Raw genomic sequence first — 13,800 nt, 5'->3', positions numbered from 1 at the left:
AGAGAGGAGGAGGCTTCACATTCTGTTCCTGCCCCATTTCAAAATATCTTACCTCCCAGTTTATGATTTCTGGCCAATAGGAGCTGAGAAATTTTTTGCTGTGGCTCAGAGGCATCCCATGAAGCCTCCCCATGCCCTCTGGTCTGGAGGAAAGAGTTACATGAAACAGGCAGCAGTTCTGAGTGGTCTGGGAGCCTGCCTCAGAGGACTGCTGGCTGGGATGGAGTCACCCAGGTAAATCACACAGCTTCAGCCTGTCTCTAACACTCCAGACCCAATTCTCTGCCTTCCCCATGTCTCTAACCCTGTGCCCCCTCCTCCTGCATCCCCAGACCCTTCCCTAGATCACAACCCAAACCCCTGCACGCCCTTCTGCATCTCAGATCCCTGCCCCAAGCATTGGAATGCGTTGCCTAGAGAGGTGGTGGATTCTCCATCCCTTGAGGTTTTTAAGTCCTGGCTGGACAAGGTCCTGGCTGGGATGACTTAGTGGGGGTTGATCCTGCTTGAAGCAGGGGGCTGGACTAGATGACCTCCTGAGGTCCCCTCCAGCCCTGTGATTCTGCCCCAGGTCACAACTGTCTCCTTCACTCAAACTCCCTCCCAGACCCCACACTCCCTTCTGCACCCCAATCCCTTACCCCAAACTCCTTTCTGCACCTAACCTCTATCACAGATCCCACACTTCCTCCATTAATATCAAGGAAGACATGAGACCCCTTAACAACTTTCCAAATTTCTGTAGTGTCCCCTCACCCAGGCGTGGACAGCCTTATGTCTGCAGGAGACCTAGCTACTGTTCCTCCTTGGGAATGGGTTCATCACGCCAATGGGAGAGTGCTCTCCTGTAGCACTGAGGGGCTTGCACAGGCGATCTCACAGCGGCAGTCCTGCCTCAGCACCCACCTCAGCTGTGCCCCTGTAGTCAGCGCTGGCTCCACTTTTCATTTCTTTATTACAGTAGGGCTGACCTGTATCTCTCAAAAGTCCCCAGGAAAACATCAGAGTTGGAATTCTCTTTAGGACGAAGGGTGGGAGGGGTGGCTCCTCCGGGCTCCAGCAAGGCCCCGGGAGCTGGGAAGGAGGCGACAGCCCCCAGTGCTCCCCAAGTCCCGGGGAAGCAACAGCCGCCAGCCCTCCCCGAAAGCCCCAGGGAAGCATCAGGGACATGGCAGGTGCCCACGTTCCCCCCGCTTCCCTGAGGCTTGGGGAAGTGACCTATGTGCTCTCCAGCCAGCAGCCATGCCTGCACAGTTGCTGGTGGAAAAGGCACTAGTGAATGAGGGCCCAAACACAGGGCAACTAGTCCTTTTAAAAAATAAGCAGGGATGCCAAAATACAGGATGGATGGTCATCCTAGTTCTCTTGCAAGTTTGACACTTTTAACCTTGGCTTAACAGAGAACTCTTACACATTTCAAGGACAATTTCCCCAGCTTTGGTATTCACAGGAATGGCCCCCTTCCCTCTTTCATTTACTTCTTCCACAGGTCTTATTAACGACAGGTTACTCCCTGTCCCTCTTTTCGTTTCTCCCTGCTATATAAATCTGGATTCTTATTTCTGCTCCGAATCAGAAGCAGTGGGTACTGCCCACGAAGGAAGCTCATGATCTGAAAGCTCATGCACCAAAATATCTGTTAGTCTATAAGGTGCCACAGGACCTCCCGCTGTGTTCCAAATACAACTGTTTGGCTGCATCTACACTTGCATTCCTCTTTTGAAAGAGGTATGCAAATGAGGAAAATAAAAATGCAAATGAGGTACCTATTTACATATCTTGCATCTCATTTGCATATCCTTCTTTTGAAAGAGCTTCTCTCCAAAGAAGAAAACCAGTGTAGATGCTGCTCTTTCGAAAGTAAACCCCAACATCAAAAGAATCCTTCTTCCCATAAAAAAAGGGAAGGGTTCTTTCAAAGATGGGGTTTACTTTCGAAAGAGCAGCGTCTACATTGCTTTTCTTCTTTTGAAAGAAGAATATGCAAAAGAGCATTATTAGGGCCTTCAATGAAGGCATGAAGGGGACCATCGTATACGACGGATCCACATCCGAACCCTTTGAGATTCTCAGCGGAGAGAAGCAGGGGTGTGTGCTGGCTCCAACACTCTTCTGCATCTTCTTTGCAGTTTTGCTCAAATATGCCTTCAGAACTGCTACAGAGGGCATCGCTCTCCTCACGAGAACGGACAGCAATCTCTTCAAACTGTCAAGGCTTAGAGTGAAGACCAGGGTGCTTACGAAGCATCTAAGGGAGTTCCTTTTTGCTGATGATGCAGCCGTTACTGCTCACACTCAGCAGGAACTGCAGTCACTCATAACTTGCTTTGCGGATTCATGTATGGAATTTGGCCTCACAATCAGCTTAAAGAAGACCCAGGTGATGGGCCAAAACGTGGGTAACGAGCCATCTATCAATGTGCTAGACTATGAACTGGAAGTCATCCTGAGTTCGTGTACCTAGGCGTGACGATTTTGGACAACTTGTCACTTGATAGCAAGATCAACATGTGCATTGGAAAAGTCGCCACAATGCTCTCCAGGCTGACGAAGAGAGTATGGGGTAACAATAAGCTCACTGTACACACCAAGGTGCAGGTCTACGCAGCCTGTGTTTTGAGCACACTGCTGTACGCCAGTGAAACATGGACTTTGCGCTCAAAACAAGAGCAGCGGCTCAACACATTCCACATGCGCTGCCTTAGGCGCATACTTGGTATCTCATGGCAGGACAAGGTCCCCAATAGCGCAGTGCTTGAGAGGGCAGGCACCGCCTCCATGTTCACCCTTCTCAAACAGAGGCGTATGCGCTGGCTGGGCCATGTCTCACGCATGACAGATGGCCGAATACCGAAGGACCTCCTCTTCGGCGAACTGGCATCTGGAAAGAGGCCGAAAGGGCGACCTAAATTGCACTACAAGGATACCTGCAAGCGTGACCTCAGCGCTCTCTCTATCAGTGTGAACACCTGGCATTCGCTCGCCTCAGACAGGCACGCCTGGAAACAGGGAGTGAAGGAAGCTCTTGCTATGTATGAAACTACCTTGGTGAAGGAAGCCGAAGACAGGAGAGCCCTCAGGAAGATCCGTGCCAGTGATACCAGAGCGACATCTGCCTACTGCTGCTCACAGTGCGGAAAGGACTGACACTCCCAGATTGGATTGCACAGCCACAGAAGGCGCTGCTCGAATCAGTCCAACTGGGGCGCAAACCCATGATCCCTTGGGATCGAAGGATGCCTACTACTACATGCAGAAGAGGCATCAGATATGTAAATCTGCACCTCATTTGCATTTTCAATTTCCCTCATTTGCATGCCTCTTTTGAAAGAGGAAGGCAAGTGTAGACCCCGCCTTGGTCTTTAAAAGGAGGAGGGGACTGCTTGGTTTTGTGCAGCTCCAGACCCACAGGGAGTTCCCAGGAGAGCATCGCCCTGGCCCCAGAGACGAGGGGGCACAGCGAGGTTCCCCACGCTCCTGATCGCCGCCTGCTCCAGCCCGAGGCGGCGCAGCCCAGCGGCAGGGGCTGTGCCAGTCCTGCGTGCTAGCCGCGGGGGTGGAGCCTGGCGGCGCGGCGACGGGGCTGGGATGCCGGGCGCCGCACGGCGGGAGGAGGAGCTGGAGCTGGAGCTGCAGGAAGGGTGTTTCCTGCGCGGTTCCCTGCCCGGGTGACTCAGGCAGGAAACTCCCAGCCCTGCGCGGCCCAGGCACAGAAGCCGCCCCGCCGAGCCCACAGCGCCGCGACCCCGGCAGCACCGCGCCCGGGCGGCTGGGGCAGGAGCGAGGCGGAGACCCCCGAGTCTCCTGCTGCAGGCGGGTGAGAGAAACTTTCCCAGTCCCCGCCCTTCCCCCGGCCGGGGCCGTGCCCTGGAGCACACGGAGCCGGGGCTGCTCCGCTTCTCCGGCCGCCCCCCGCCCGGTTGTCCCCGCTCCGGCTCCCAGCGTCCGGTCTGCCACTTTCCTACCGGGAGCGCGGGGCGGGGACCCGCTTGTGTGTCCTGTACAGCGCCCAGGACAGCGCGACTGCACAACAAATCCCGCCTACCAAAGCGCGTGAGGCGCTCTGCCCAGCGGGCCGGCCAGTAGGAGCGTGTGGGTGGAGGGGGGATGTATTGTCCTGTGGGGTGGGGGGTGGGAGCATGTGGGTTGTGGGGTGTATTGCCCTGTGGGATGGGAGCGCGTGTGGGGGTGTATTGTCCCCTGGGGTTGGGAGTGGGATCGTGTGAGTGGGGGTCTGTATTGCCTTGTGGGGGGGTGTATTGTCCCATGGGGTTGGGAGTGGGATCGTGTGGGTGAGGGGGTGTATTGCCTTGTGGGGTGCGGGGGGCGTATTGCCCTGTGGGGTGGGAGCATGTGGTGGGTGGCGGGGGTGTGTTGTCCCTTGGGGTGGGGAATGGGAGCCTGTGCGTGGCTGGAAGGGGTGTGTTGTTCTCTGGGGTGCAGAAGTGACTCTAGCACTGCTTATAATTTGTTTGTACAGTAAACTCCTTAATATCTGGCAGCCCTAGGGCCAGAAGGTTGAAGGATAGTCAAATATTCTGGTTAACAGGGAGCAGCTGGGGGGAGGCACACATGGGGGTCAGTGTCCCCCCATAGCAAAGTTCAGCCCTCCCCACACCCCACCATGGGCTCTTACTCAACTACTGCCCTTCCTTGGTGGTGGGGTCAGTGTGGAGCTGCTTGAAGATGACGATGGGGGCCTTTCCTCACCATGTGGGGAGTTAGTTGCTTTGGATGATGGACACAGAGCTGGAGAGTGAAGGGGCCTGCTGGCTGCACATATGGGCAACACAGAGGGACACAGGGTGGGTGCTGAGTGGGCTGGCCCCAAGGGATGAGGCATTGCTCACGTGTGCAGTAACTCACAAACCCCAGTCATGATGCTGCTTCTCTGCGCTCCTGCCCAGTGTCTGCTGCCCAAAGCTACTCAGCTGTGAGCGATGCCAGTTGTTTGAGTGTTCCAATTACTCAAATACTGGATTAAAAAAGTTTACTGTATTATGGTAACATCTAAGGGTCTCAGCCAGAATTGGGCTCATTGTACTAAGTGTATATCCCTGTGTTGCACCAGTGGGAAAGCAAAAGGAACTAGGATGTCCGATGACTTATTTCTTGATTTCTTTTTGAGGAACTCGTGCCATTTGTGTTCTAGCCACAAAGGCAAGGAAAGAACAAAACTGTATTTAAAGCAGTAAAAAGTATGTTGCTGTTGGTCCAAGCCCTTTGTGACTCTATGCAAGGAGCAATATTTTGTGTTAATCATTCTGTCTTCTTTGTTTCTGTTGTTTTACACTGAAATAGTGCCCAAAGCATTTGGTGCTTTTTTGAATCTAGAAGTAGACAGAGCTTCTGGCCTCCGTTGTGTTATCCTGAAATTACTGAATGCTTTAACATGTACCACTTGTTATTTATTCATTATTTTGCATTAGTGCCAAAAGCGGCAACCAAGTGCTTAAGTTTTGTATTACCACTGTCCTTGCTTAGAAACTGCAGCGTGAAGACAGGATAGAGGAGAGATAATATAAGTGCTGTAGACATGGGGAGAAAAAAGATGAGAAATTTCAAGCCCCAGTCCTACAGTTGATAGAATACTGACCTTTACAGGATCAGGGCCTGAATATATACAAAAATACTTCTTGTTTATGGCTTGAAAGCAATTTAGTTTATTCTTGTGTGTGTTTGTTTTTTACACTGGTCCCCATGTATAGTGCACATACTAGTTTGTTACTGAAAAGTTGTTAGGGCTGTGCTGCTCATGTTGTATGAACAGTGTGTAATAGAAAATTAGATAAAAAAAGAAAAAAAACTCTGAAAAATTACAAGGATTTGAAGATAAAGTTCAGTGTCTGTTTAAATACAATTATTATGCAGAACAAGACCTTTGAGGGAAGTTGGTTCCTCTCCAGTTAAAATAGCGTTACCTTTCATTGTAATGAGGATGAGAATAAAAATAAATACTGTGGTGACCTGGTAGCATGTGGTCTATTTGTTTAACATTACTTTCTGAAAATTTAAAGGGGCTTAAATCTATTGGAAAGTCATCTAGTTGTGCAAGTCTGTCAACAGTCTCTATGTTCTAGTGAGACAGCAGCTTGCATTGCCTTTCTTTTAGCCCTGCAGTATTTGCGAATGGGTTTAAAAAGTGTTCAGAGATGTATGATGTACTTTATATGATGGAAGCATACTACAAGCTGTTTGTTTAGTGACATACAGCAAACTTGTCTTAAGAGCAATGTTCCCACTAATTTTTTCCATCTATGTGCAGAATAAATTTTTATGTGCACCAAGGCACACACAAACAATAGAAACACAAAACCTAGCTGTGGACTGTTCTAATTAGCTGGGTGGCATTTGAATTTCTCCTGTGCAAGTGCACAGCTTACAGGGCACACTTCTTAAGAAAAAAGACCACCCAGAAGCTCAAAAAATGTTTGCCTTAGTATTTAAATATAAGGCCAAACAATTTTTTTCTAGACATCTTGGAAATACTTACAGTAACTATATATAAGAAATGGAGTTGCCTATTGGAGATTCTAGTGCTTGTTGTTGGTCTTGCTGCACAATATAACAATGGTGTCCAAGAGTAATTCACCAGATCGCCGTTGTCCCCCAGGCTATCTCTGTTCCCTCCTGCTGGGTCACGCTCCCCCATCAAGGCCTCCCAGTTACTCATTGGAGCCGTGCTGCAGCCCCCAAGTTGCCCGAGCCATGCTGCAGCTCCTGAGTGCCTGACCACAATAACTGCCTGAGCCACCTGCACCACCGAGCTCAGAGGAGCCACCTCAGCCACTGCAGCTACAAACTCATCCCACTCTGTGGTGGGGCACCTGCACAGACTCCTTCCCTGTGGGGAATGGGGAGCGTATTGGACCCCTCAGCACTATAACATATAATTATAATGAACTCCACAGTGAAAGAGCTTATACTTGTATCATTTTTAATTTGTGTATTTCTGAAATTGGAATTTGTGATAATACTTCTGTATGGAAACATCTTCATGCTCTCTGGGCCGTATGGTTAAGTGTGTGGAAAAATGATCATGCACAGACTGAATAGCTGTGATTTATACAATTGTTTACCCATTACACGAGCATTCCAACTCCTGGATGGACTGGTTCAGCTCAGATTTTGTCACTTTTCAAAATCTGTTTTGACTGCCAAGCATAGTGTTACTGCTTGCCGCTTCTAAATTGATTCTTTAAAAAAATGTTTCCCTGAGTAACGGGCCTATGAAATTCAGTGATGCAAGCAAACCCCTGTGCCTGTGTAGAGCCAACTGACTTTATTATGATTTTTTCCACTGTTTCCCCATATTACTGTCTAAAGCTGGTTTGACACTTTGTTGACCTTATTGAACTATTAGAATTTTATCTAAATATTATATGACTAAAATTAACTACCTGTTAAAGTTGGGCTAAGCAATATATGACATAACGATCTTTGTGTTGATTTTTCTTTCCAAGCTTTTGTGGGCAACCTTAATTGTGGCATTTTCTGATTTTTTTTTTTTTAAATAGTTGATGTTGTGACCTTAATGCCTTTTGAATGTAGTTATTTGTATGTAATAAAACCCAGGGACTTAAAGGAACTTTTGTTTTGGCCATCTTACTTTATGTGGAAGCATACTGACTAAGTGCCTGCCTCATCATCAGAGTTTGAACCTAGGACCATGAGAGCCATGGCACAATCACCACTTTTTTTTTATGCGGACAAGCCACTAAAGGTCTGTGTGACGTAGCAATATAAGTCTAAGGCAAAGTGTATTTGCAAAACAGCTCTGGAGCTGTAGGAATCAAGAGTTACGGGTTCTGTTCCTCACTCTGGAGGGAAGTAGGATCTGGTGGTGACGGATAGTACAGGAAAGCACACAAATTTGGCATGCTCTTTCAGAAAGAGAGAGCAGTGGACTGGACTTAAGTCTGCCATAATAGAGACTGGGTTCTAGTTCCATCTTGTACTAGACCTCGTAATCTCTTCTTGGTTTCCATCCAGCCTGGCATCCTTTATATCAGAATGGGCAGAGGTGGGACTGCTGCTTCTCGGTCTTTGACTATGTCCCTGTCCCATCTAAAGTTCAAATGTGTGGTGCCTGGAGGTGTGCTCACTGCAGGTAGTCGGTTAGTACGCATGGGAGCATGCTTAGTGCGGATTGAATATTCAGAAAATTGATCAGGAAATCTGTGACAAGCATTATAGCACTTTGTGCTAATGGTCATTTTCAAAGGTTCATGAAAGGCCAGCAGGGCGGCCTCTGGGCAGATTGGGGGAGGGCGGGCGAACTCTGAGCTTCTAGAAGGGCTGGGGCCTCAGGCATCAGAGCTGCCCAGAGTATGCCGTGCAGTACTCTGGCAGCAATTGTAAGAGTTTGGGCTCCAGTATTAGTGGTGGTGGCTGGAAACCCTGGGCCCTTTTGTATCGCCAGGCCCCAGGGCAACTGCCCACCTCCTCCATCAGCAGGCCTGATGATCAGAGTTTCAGTTTTTACAGCAGCACAAAAGGCACCTCTCTGAATTCAGCACTTAATACATTTCAAACACTTGCTTCATATAACACAACAATACAAATTTATAGTGTATGCCCCTTCAGTGGATAACTTTTGGTATTGCTTCTGTCATTGAACTGTAGTCAGAATTATCATCTAGATTTTAAAAATGTTAAATCTTCCATATTCATTCTACAGCTTGGAGTAGGGTGATAAATTAGATTTCTGCCATCCTCCAATTTGTGTGTCTTGGATGAAACACCTAGCTTCACTCAAGCTGAAGAACTGCTTTTACAACAAGTTTTACCAGGTTTAGGCATGACAAAGTATTGCAGTCAATTTTTGATAGATATTGTGATTGCAACCTGCCCCAGCATTGCCTTACTAAACAAAAGTATTCTCCTAATACAAATGTAACCATTTCTCCAATATGCATGTGTTTTCTATATGCTGTTTGTTCTTTACCACTGACTTTATATAGCTATAGCTATATAAAAGTATAGTAACAGAGAGGGAGCTGTGCTAGTCTATATACTATCAAAACAAAAATCAGTCAAGTAGCAGTTTAAAGACTAGCAAAATAATTTATTAGGTGAGCTTTTGTGGGACAGACCCGCTTCGTCAGACCATAGCCACACCAGAACAGACTCAATGTTTAAGGCACAGAAAACTAAAAACAATAATCAAGGAGGACAAATCAGAAAAAAATGATCAAGGTGAGCAAATCAGAGAGTGGAGGGGGGGAAGGTCAAGAATTAGTCTAATTAATCTCTGATTTGCTCACCTTGATCTTTTTTTTTCCGATTTGTCCTCCTTGATTACTGTTTTTGGTTCTCTGTGCCTTAAACATTGAGTCTGTTCTGGCATGACTATGGTCTGAAGAAGTGGGTCTGTCCCACGAAAGCTCATCACCTAATAAATTATTTTGCTAGTCTTTAAAGTGCAACTGGACTGCTTTTTGTTTTTATATAAAGTGTGTGTCTATATCTGTATCTATATATAAAATTTATGTTTACAAAAGTACAGGTTGAACCTTTCTCATCCAGTACCCTGAGGACCTGACTGGTGCCAAATGAGAAAATTCGCCAGACTACGGGAGGTCAGTGTCATCGAGTAGCATTACCAGCACTTCCACTGCTTCCCGGGTTCTTAGAAGACATTCGGGGTAAATTGGAGCTAAATAACAGCACAGAACACTGAGAGCCAGTGCTGGTGGCTGTAAACAAACTTTATGGGACTATCGGAAACTTGGCCAGACCCATGACAAATGGTCATCCAACTAACTAAAATCATGCTGGATTATGAATGTTGCTGGACTAGATACGTTCTACCAATATTTACATACAGCAGGGAAGAAAAGAGAGTGTCTCCAAGTAACTCAGTGTTTTAGGGAAGTATGAATCTTCTAAGTCTCAGCTTACTGGAAAAAGTGGGATGTGGGCAACTGTAATATGTCACACGCAGCTAGCTAGAGTGACTAACATATGTCATTTCAGTAGAAAATGGGCCCATATTCCCTACCCCCACTCTTGGCTAGCCAGTGAGGTAAGTGATGTTACAGCAGTGTGTTCAAAAGAGAAGACCCTCCCAGAAAGAATGTTTTGAAAGCTATCTGCAAAAAGATAAAACAGATGAAATTAGTTATACACTAAACTATGTTTTATTTGGTACTCGCACAACCAGAATCCTCAATTAACCGGCATTCTGTCCCGTCCCAGCCCTCCCCTTCTTACTCTGGTGGCCTCTAAGAGTATGTGTGACTGGCATCTTCCCCACTCTCCTGCCCAGGGCTCGCTGGCCAGAACAGCTGTGTGGCAGTGTCTCTGAGTGGCTGCATGGCAGCTGATCCTGGCAGTAACTTCCTGCCCAGTGCCCGCCACTGGCAGTGGCTCTCTGAGTGGCCACACAGCAGCAACTCCTTTCCTAGTGCCTGCCACCAGCAACAGCTCCCTGTGTGGTGCAGCCATGCTCGAGCCCCACACAAACTACTCCCCCCCCGCCCCCCGTCCACACCAAGATAATGGGACAGCAGTTGAGCAGGAGCCAGCACTTGAGGGTGCAGATAGATGAACTTTGTTATCCAGCAGCCTCCCGGTCCAGGGCTGCAGGGTATGAGAGAATTTACGGTATTTTGTCCTGGACATTCTTGGTTCAGCCTTTTTCGGAGGAGGGTTGTTTCTGCTTGGAGGCCTGTGCCTCCCTCCGAGAAAAGGACCAGAATTCATGTTTCCTCATCCATCTTGTCTTACATAATAATTGGATTTGGGACTGCAGAGATATTTCCCTTTCTCTGTGACACACTGAAACAGTTGGGATGAGCAAAGATGCTCACGCTAGAGTCCCCTCCAGGATAAGAGTGGGCTCCTGGCAGGGCATGATCGGTCAGAAATCCTTGGCTCAGATATGGATTTGTTAACTTTCTGGAAATGCCATAAAGCCTAGTTTTTCTCTCTCAAGCTGTTGAAGAGCGACTGGACTGAGGGTTGATAGGATGATATTCATAGTCTGGTCAGTTTTTTTGTGCCATTGTATACATATTAACCTATTGGATAGATGACTGGGACGTAGGATGGAAATTTTTGGATTTGTATCTCTAAATTCAGATAGATCAGGGGTCTGCAACCTGTGGCTCTTTAAGGACTTCTTTGTGGCTCTTGATGCTATAATTGCAAAATTAAATAAAACATCTCCTGATTATTTTTGATATTTCGGTGAATGTCTAGAAGCCAAACAATGAACAAGTCATGTCTAAATAGCAAATGATATGTGATCTCAAAATGGTACATAACTCCCCCTTTAATAGGTGCAGTGCATTGTGGGATATGTTTGTGCACTGTTCTTAATATTGGGGTTACAAAAAGTATGGTTTGACATTATTTATTATGGGCCATCTTGTGTTTACATGCATTGTGGCTCTTGAATTATTGAGTTGTTTGTTTTTTTTGTTTGTTTTTTTTTTTTAAAAAAAAACCAAACTTGGAAAAAAATGGCTGCTCTTGCTTTTTTGGTTGCCAGCACCTGAGACAGATGAATACCATTTCTGTTTTGCAGGAGAGAAGGCCTCTCTCTACAAGAACATGGTAATGGAAAGAATTGTGTAATTAATTTTTAGAAGGAAATTAATGTTACATTAATAAAATTATCAGGTGCTACTAAGTTGTGAAGAATTGTAAATGAGGATAGGCCAGTTCTGTAAGATGACCTTAAAGAGACGAGTGTCATAGTTACTTGGTTACGTGCATCTGCGACTCCTCCTGTTCTGAGGCCTTGTCTATATGAGCATCGGCTATTGACCTAAGTTACACAACTTCAGTTACACGAATAAATAGCTGAAGTCAACCTATTTAGTAAGTAAGCTGATGCTCTCCTGTCAACTCTGCTTACTTGTTTTGGTTTGGTGAAGTATTGGAGTTGACAGGAGAATGCTTGGTAGTTGATTTATTGTATTTATATGTTAAATTGATCTATCCCCTGCTAGATCAACTGCTGCTTGTCCAGCCGGTGGGTAGTGAAAACATGCCCTGAGTGGTTTTCTTCAAGCACTTGAAGGTGTCTGTTCCGCTGCAGAAGGGTGCATGCCTCCAGCCCAGTTGACAGAGAACTCATTTTCCCTCAGGATGGGGTAATCATCCTTTGTCACCACAGTGCACTGTATGCTGGTATGAGAGGGCAGAGCTGCCCTGATGCTTCGTGGTTGCTTTTTACTTTCCGTGATGGTTGCTAGAGCAATTTCAGACTCGCGACAAGTACTTTCCTCAATCCTTGTATCTACATCCTGTGACCATTAAAATTTAGTTAGCAGTGGTTCTTTTTTCTAATTTTAGCAACAGTTTTCATTTTTGTCCTGGGGATCAGTACCAAAATAATGCCTCGCTTGCCAGGGATGAAGTCCTGGCAGCCTTGCACTAAACATGTGCTGGTCAGTGACCCAAACCAGCTGCATCAAAATGTCTGAGAGAATTCCACATTAGTGACAGATGTGACAGATATAAAAGATTCAAGCCCTCGTCAAAGAAAGAGTGGTGAGGTTGAAGTGTTTGCTTATGGAGACAGACTTTTAGCCTCCACCAGAGTCAGCCCATGTGGAACGTCCCCAAGCACTATTGGTGTTGGTGTGAAGCATACCCTCAGAGAGGTGCTTATGGCTTCTCTGTCCCATTGGCCCTATCATGTTTGGTTACCTCAGGGCGCCACCTCTGTTAATGTGGAATCCTGTAATTCTCTCATTCTCAGGGGAGGCCTTGGGAAGCAGGTACTCGCCCTGATGTAGCTGAGCAGGTCAGCATATGCAGTTGTTACCAGTGGCTGCTACACCGAACAGACAGCTTTCTTGAAACAATTGCTGTTTACTTAGAGCAAAAGAATTTCAGAGCAAACAGATCATAAAACAATTAAAGGAGCTCGACAGATGTCTAGTTTAATAGGTGACTGTCCCTTTTCCTTGATAATGGGGATTTTTATTTGGTCTAACATTCCTGCAGAAGGTATTCCTGCAATAGCCTGACCAGTGTTTAGGAAGTTCTGAAACTCCTTCAGCCAGAGTGTCTGCTTGTGTGTCTCAGAGATATCTTTGCTAGGCCTCCCTGGACATACTGCTTGGGTTTTTGTTTTTATTTTATTAGGATTGGATAGATGTTTATTGAATAAACTGGTAATTTCATTACCGAGACTTGAAGAGCAACCCGGAAGTGTCGCAGGGTACCATCATCCTGCTCTGCCTAGGGCTTGATCTGATATATCTTTTTCCATATCTAACTTTTATGATGATGTTAAATACATGTGTATGTGTGTTTACACAGATACTATCTGTTGGGTGATTCAGTAAGGGATGGAAACTTAAAATGCGTGAATTTCATTAGATCTTTGCTCAAATTAGTCAGCTGTGTTCTGCAACGGCAAGAGTTCTCTTCCTGTGTCTGTAAAATGCAAACTAGATGTGCTTTTAGGAAGTTTACATGAGCTATGCCTTCTTTACAATGACTTTAGGAGGAATGTACTTGCCTGTCTTTCTCAGATACATCATTTTGTCCTTGGCACAGTATTGATAACTAAAATATAAAAGACTAAACATATTAGCAATTAAAAGGACATTTCAGACCTCACTTTTCTTATTTTTAACCTATTGTTGGTTAATGATATGTAAGTGACCATATTAGGAGTCTAGCAAAATTAATTTGTTTTGTACTTTGACTTGTGTGCTTGACAGCGCCTTTTGAAAGTTCCCCTTTTAGGGGACGGGGAGAAGTGTGCTTAAAAAAAAAAACAATCCAAACCAAACAAAACAAAATAAAAAAACCCAGGAAAATACATTTTTTAAA

The 13,800-nt window shown here is 46.2% G+C and overlaps 1 protein-coding gene across 3 annotated transcripts in view; it reads left to right on the top strand.

The window, feature by feature from the left end:
• Positions 1-3,625: 3,625 nt before the first annotated feature.
• The window catches only part of CYFIP1 (cytoplasmic FMR1 interacting protein 1), a 127,458-nt gene continuing 117,283 nt past the window's right edge, over positions 3,626-13,800 (top strand). The window contains exon 1 of one of the 3 annotated variants that reach the window (XM_074983298.1): positions 3,626-3,817. The gene's annotated coding sequence lies outside the window, so the exon portion shown is untranslated. Of the gene's footprint in view, positions 3,818-3,957; positions 4,054-4,076; positions 4,093-13,800 lie in introns of those variants that run through there. The other 2 variants (XM_074983299.1, XM_074983301.1) reach the window with 2 other exon arrangements.

This window comes from Carettochelys insculpta, chromosome 1 (assembly GCF_033958435.1).
Source record: "Carettochelys insculpta isolate YL-2023 chromosome 1, ASM3395843v1, whole genome shotgun sequence".
In the NCBI taxonomy this organism is placed as follows: Eukaryota; Metazoa; Chordata; order Testudines; family Carettochelyidae; genus Carettochelys; species Carettochelys insculpta.
Note: the sequence above shows the minus strand (reverse complement) of the source record. Positions and strands in the feature narration are given on the sequence as shown.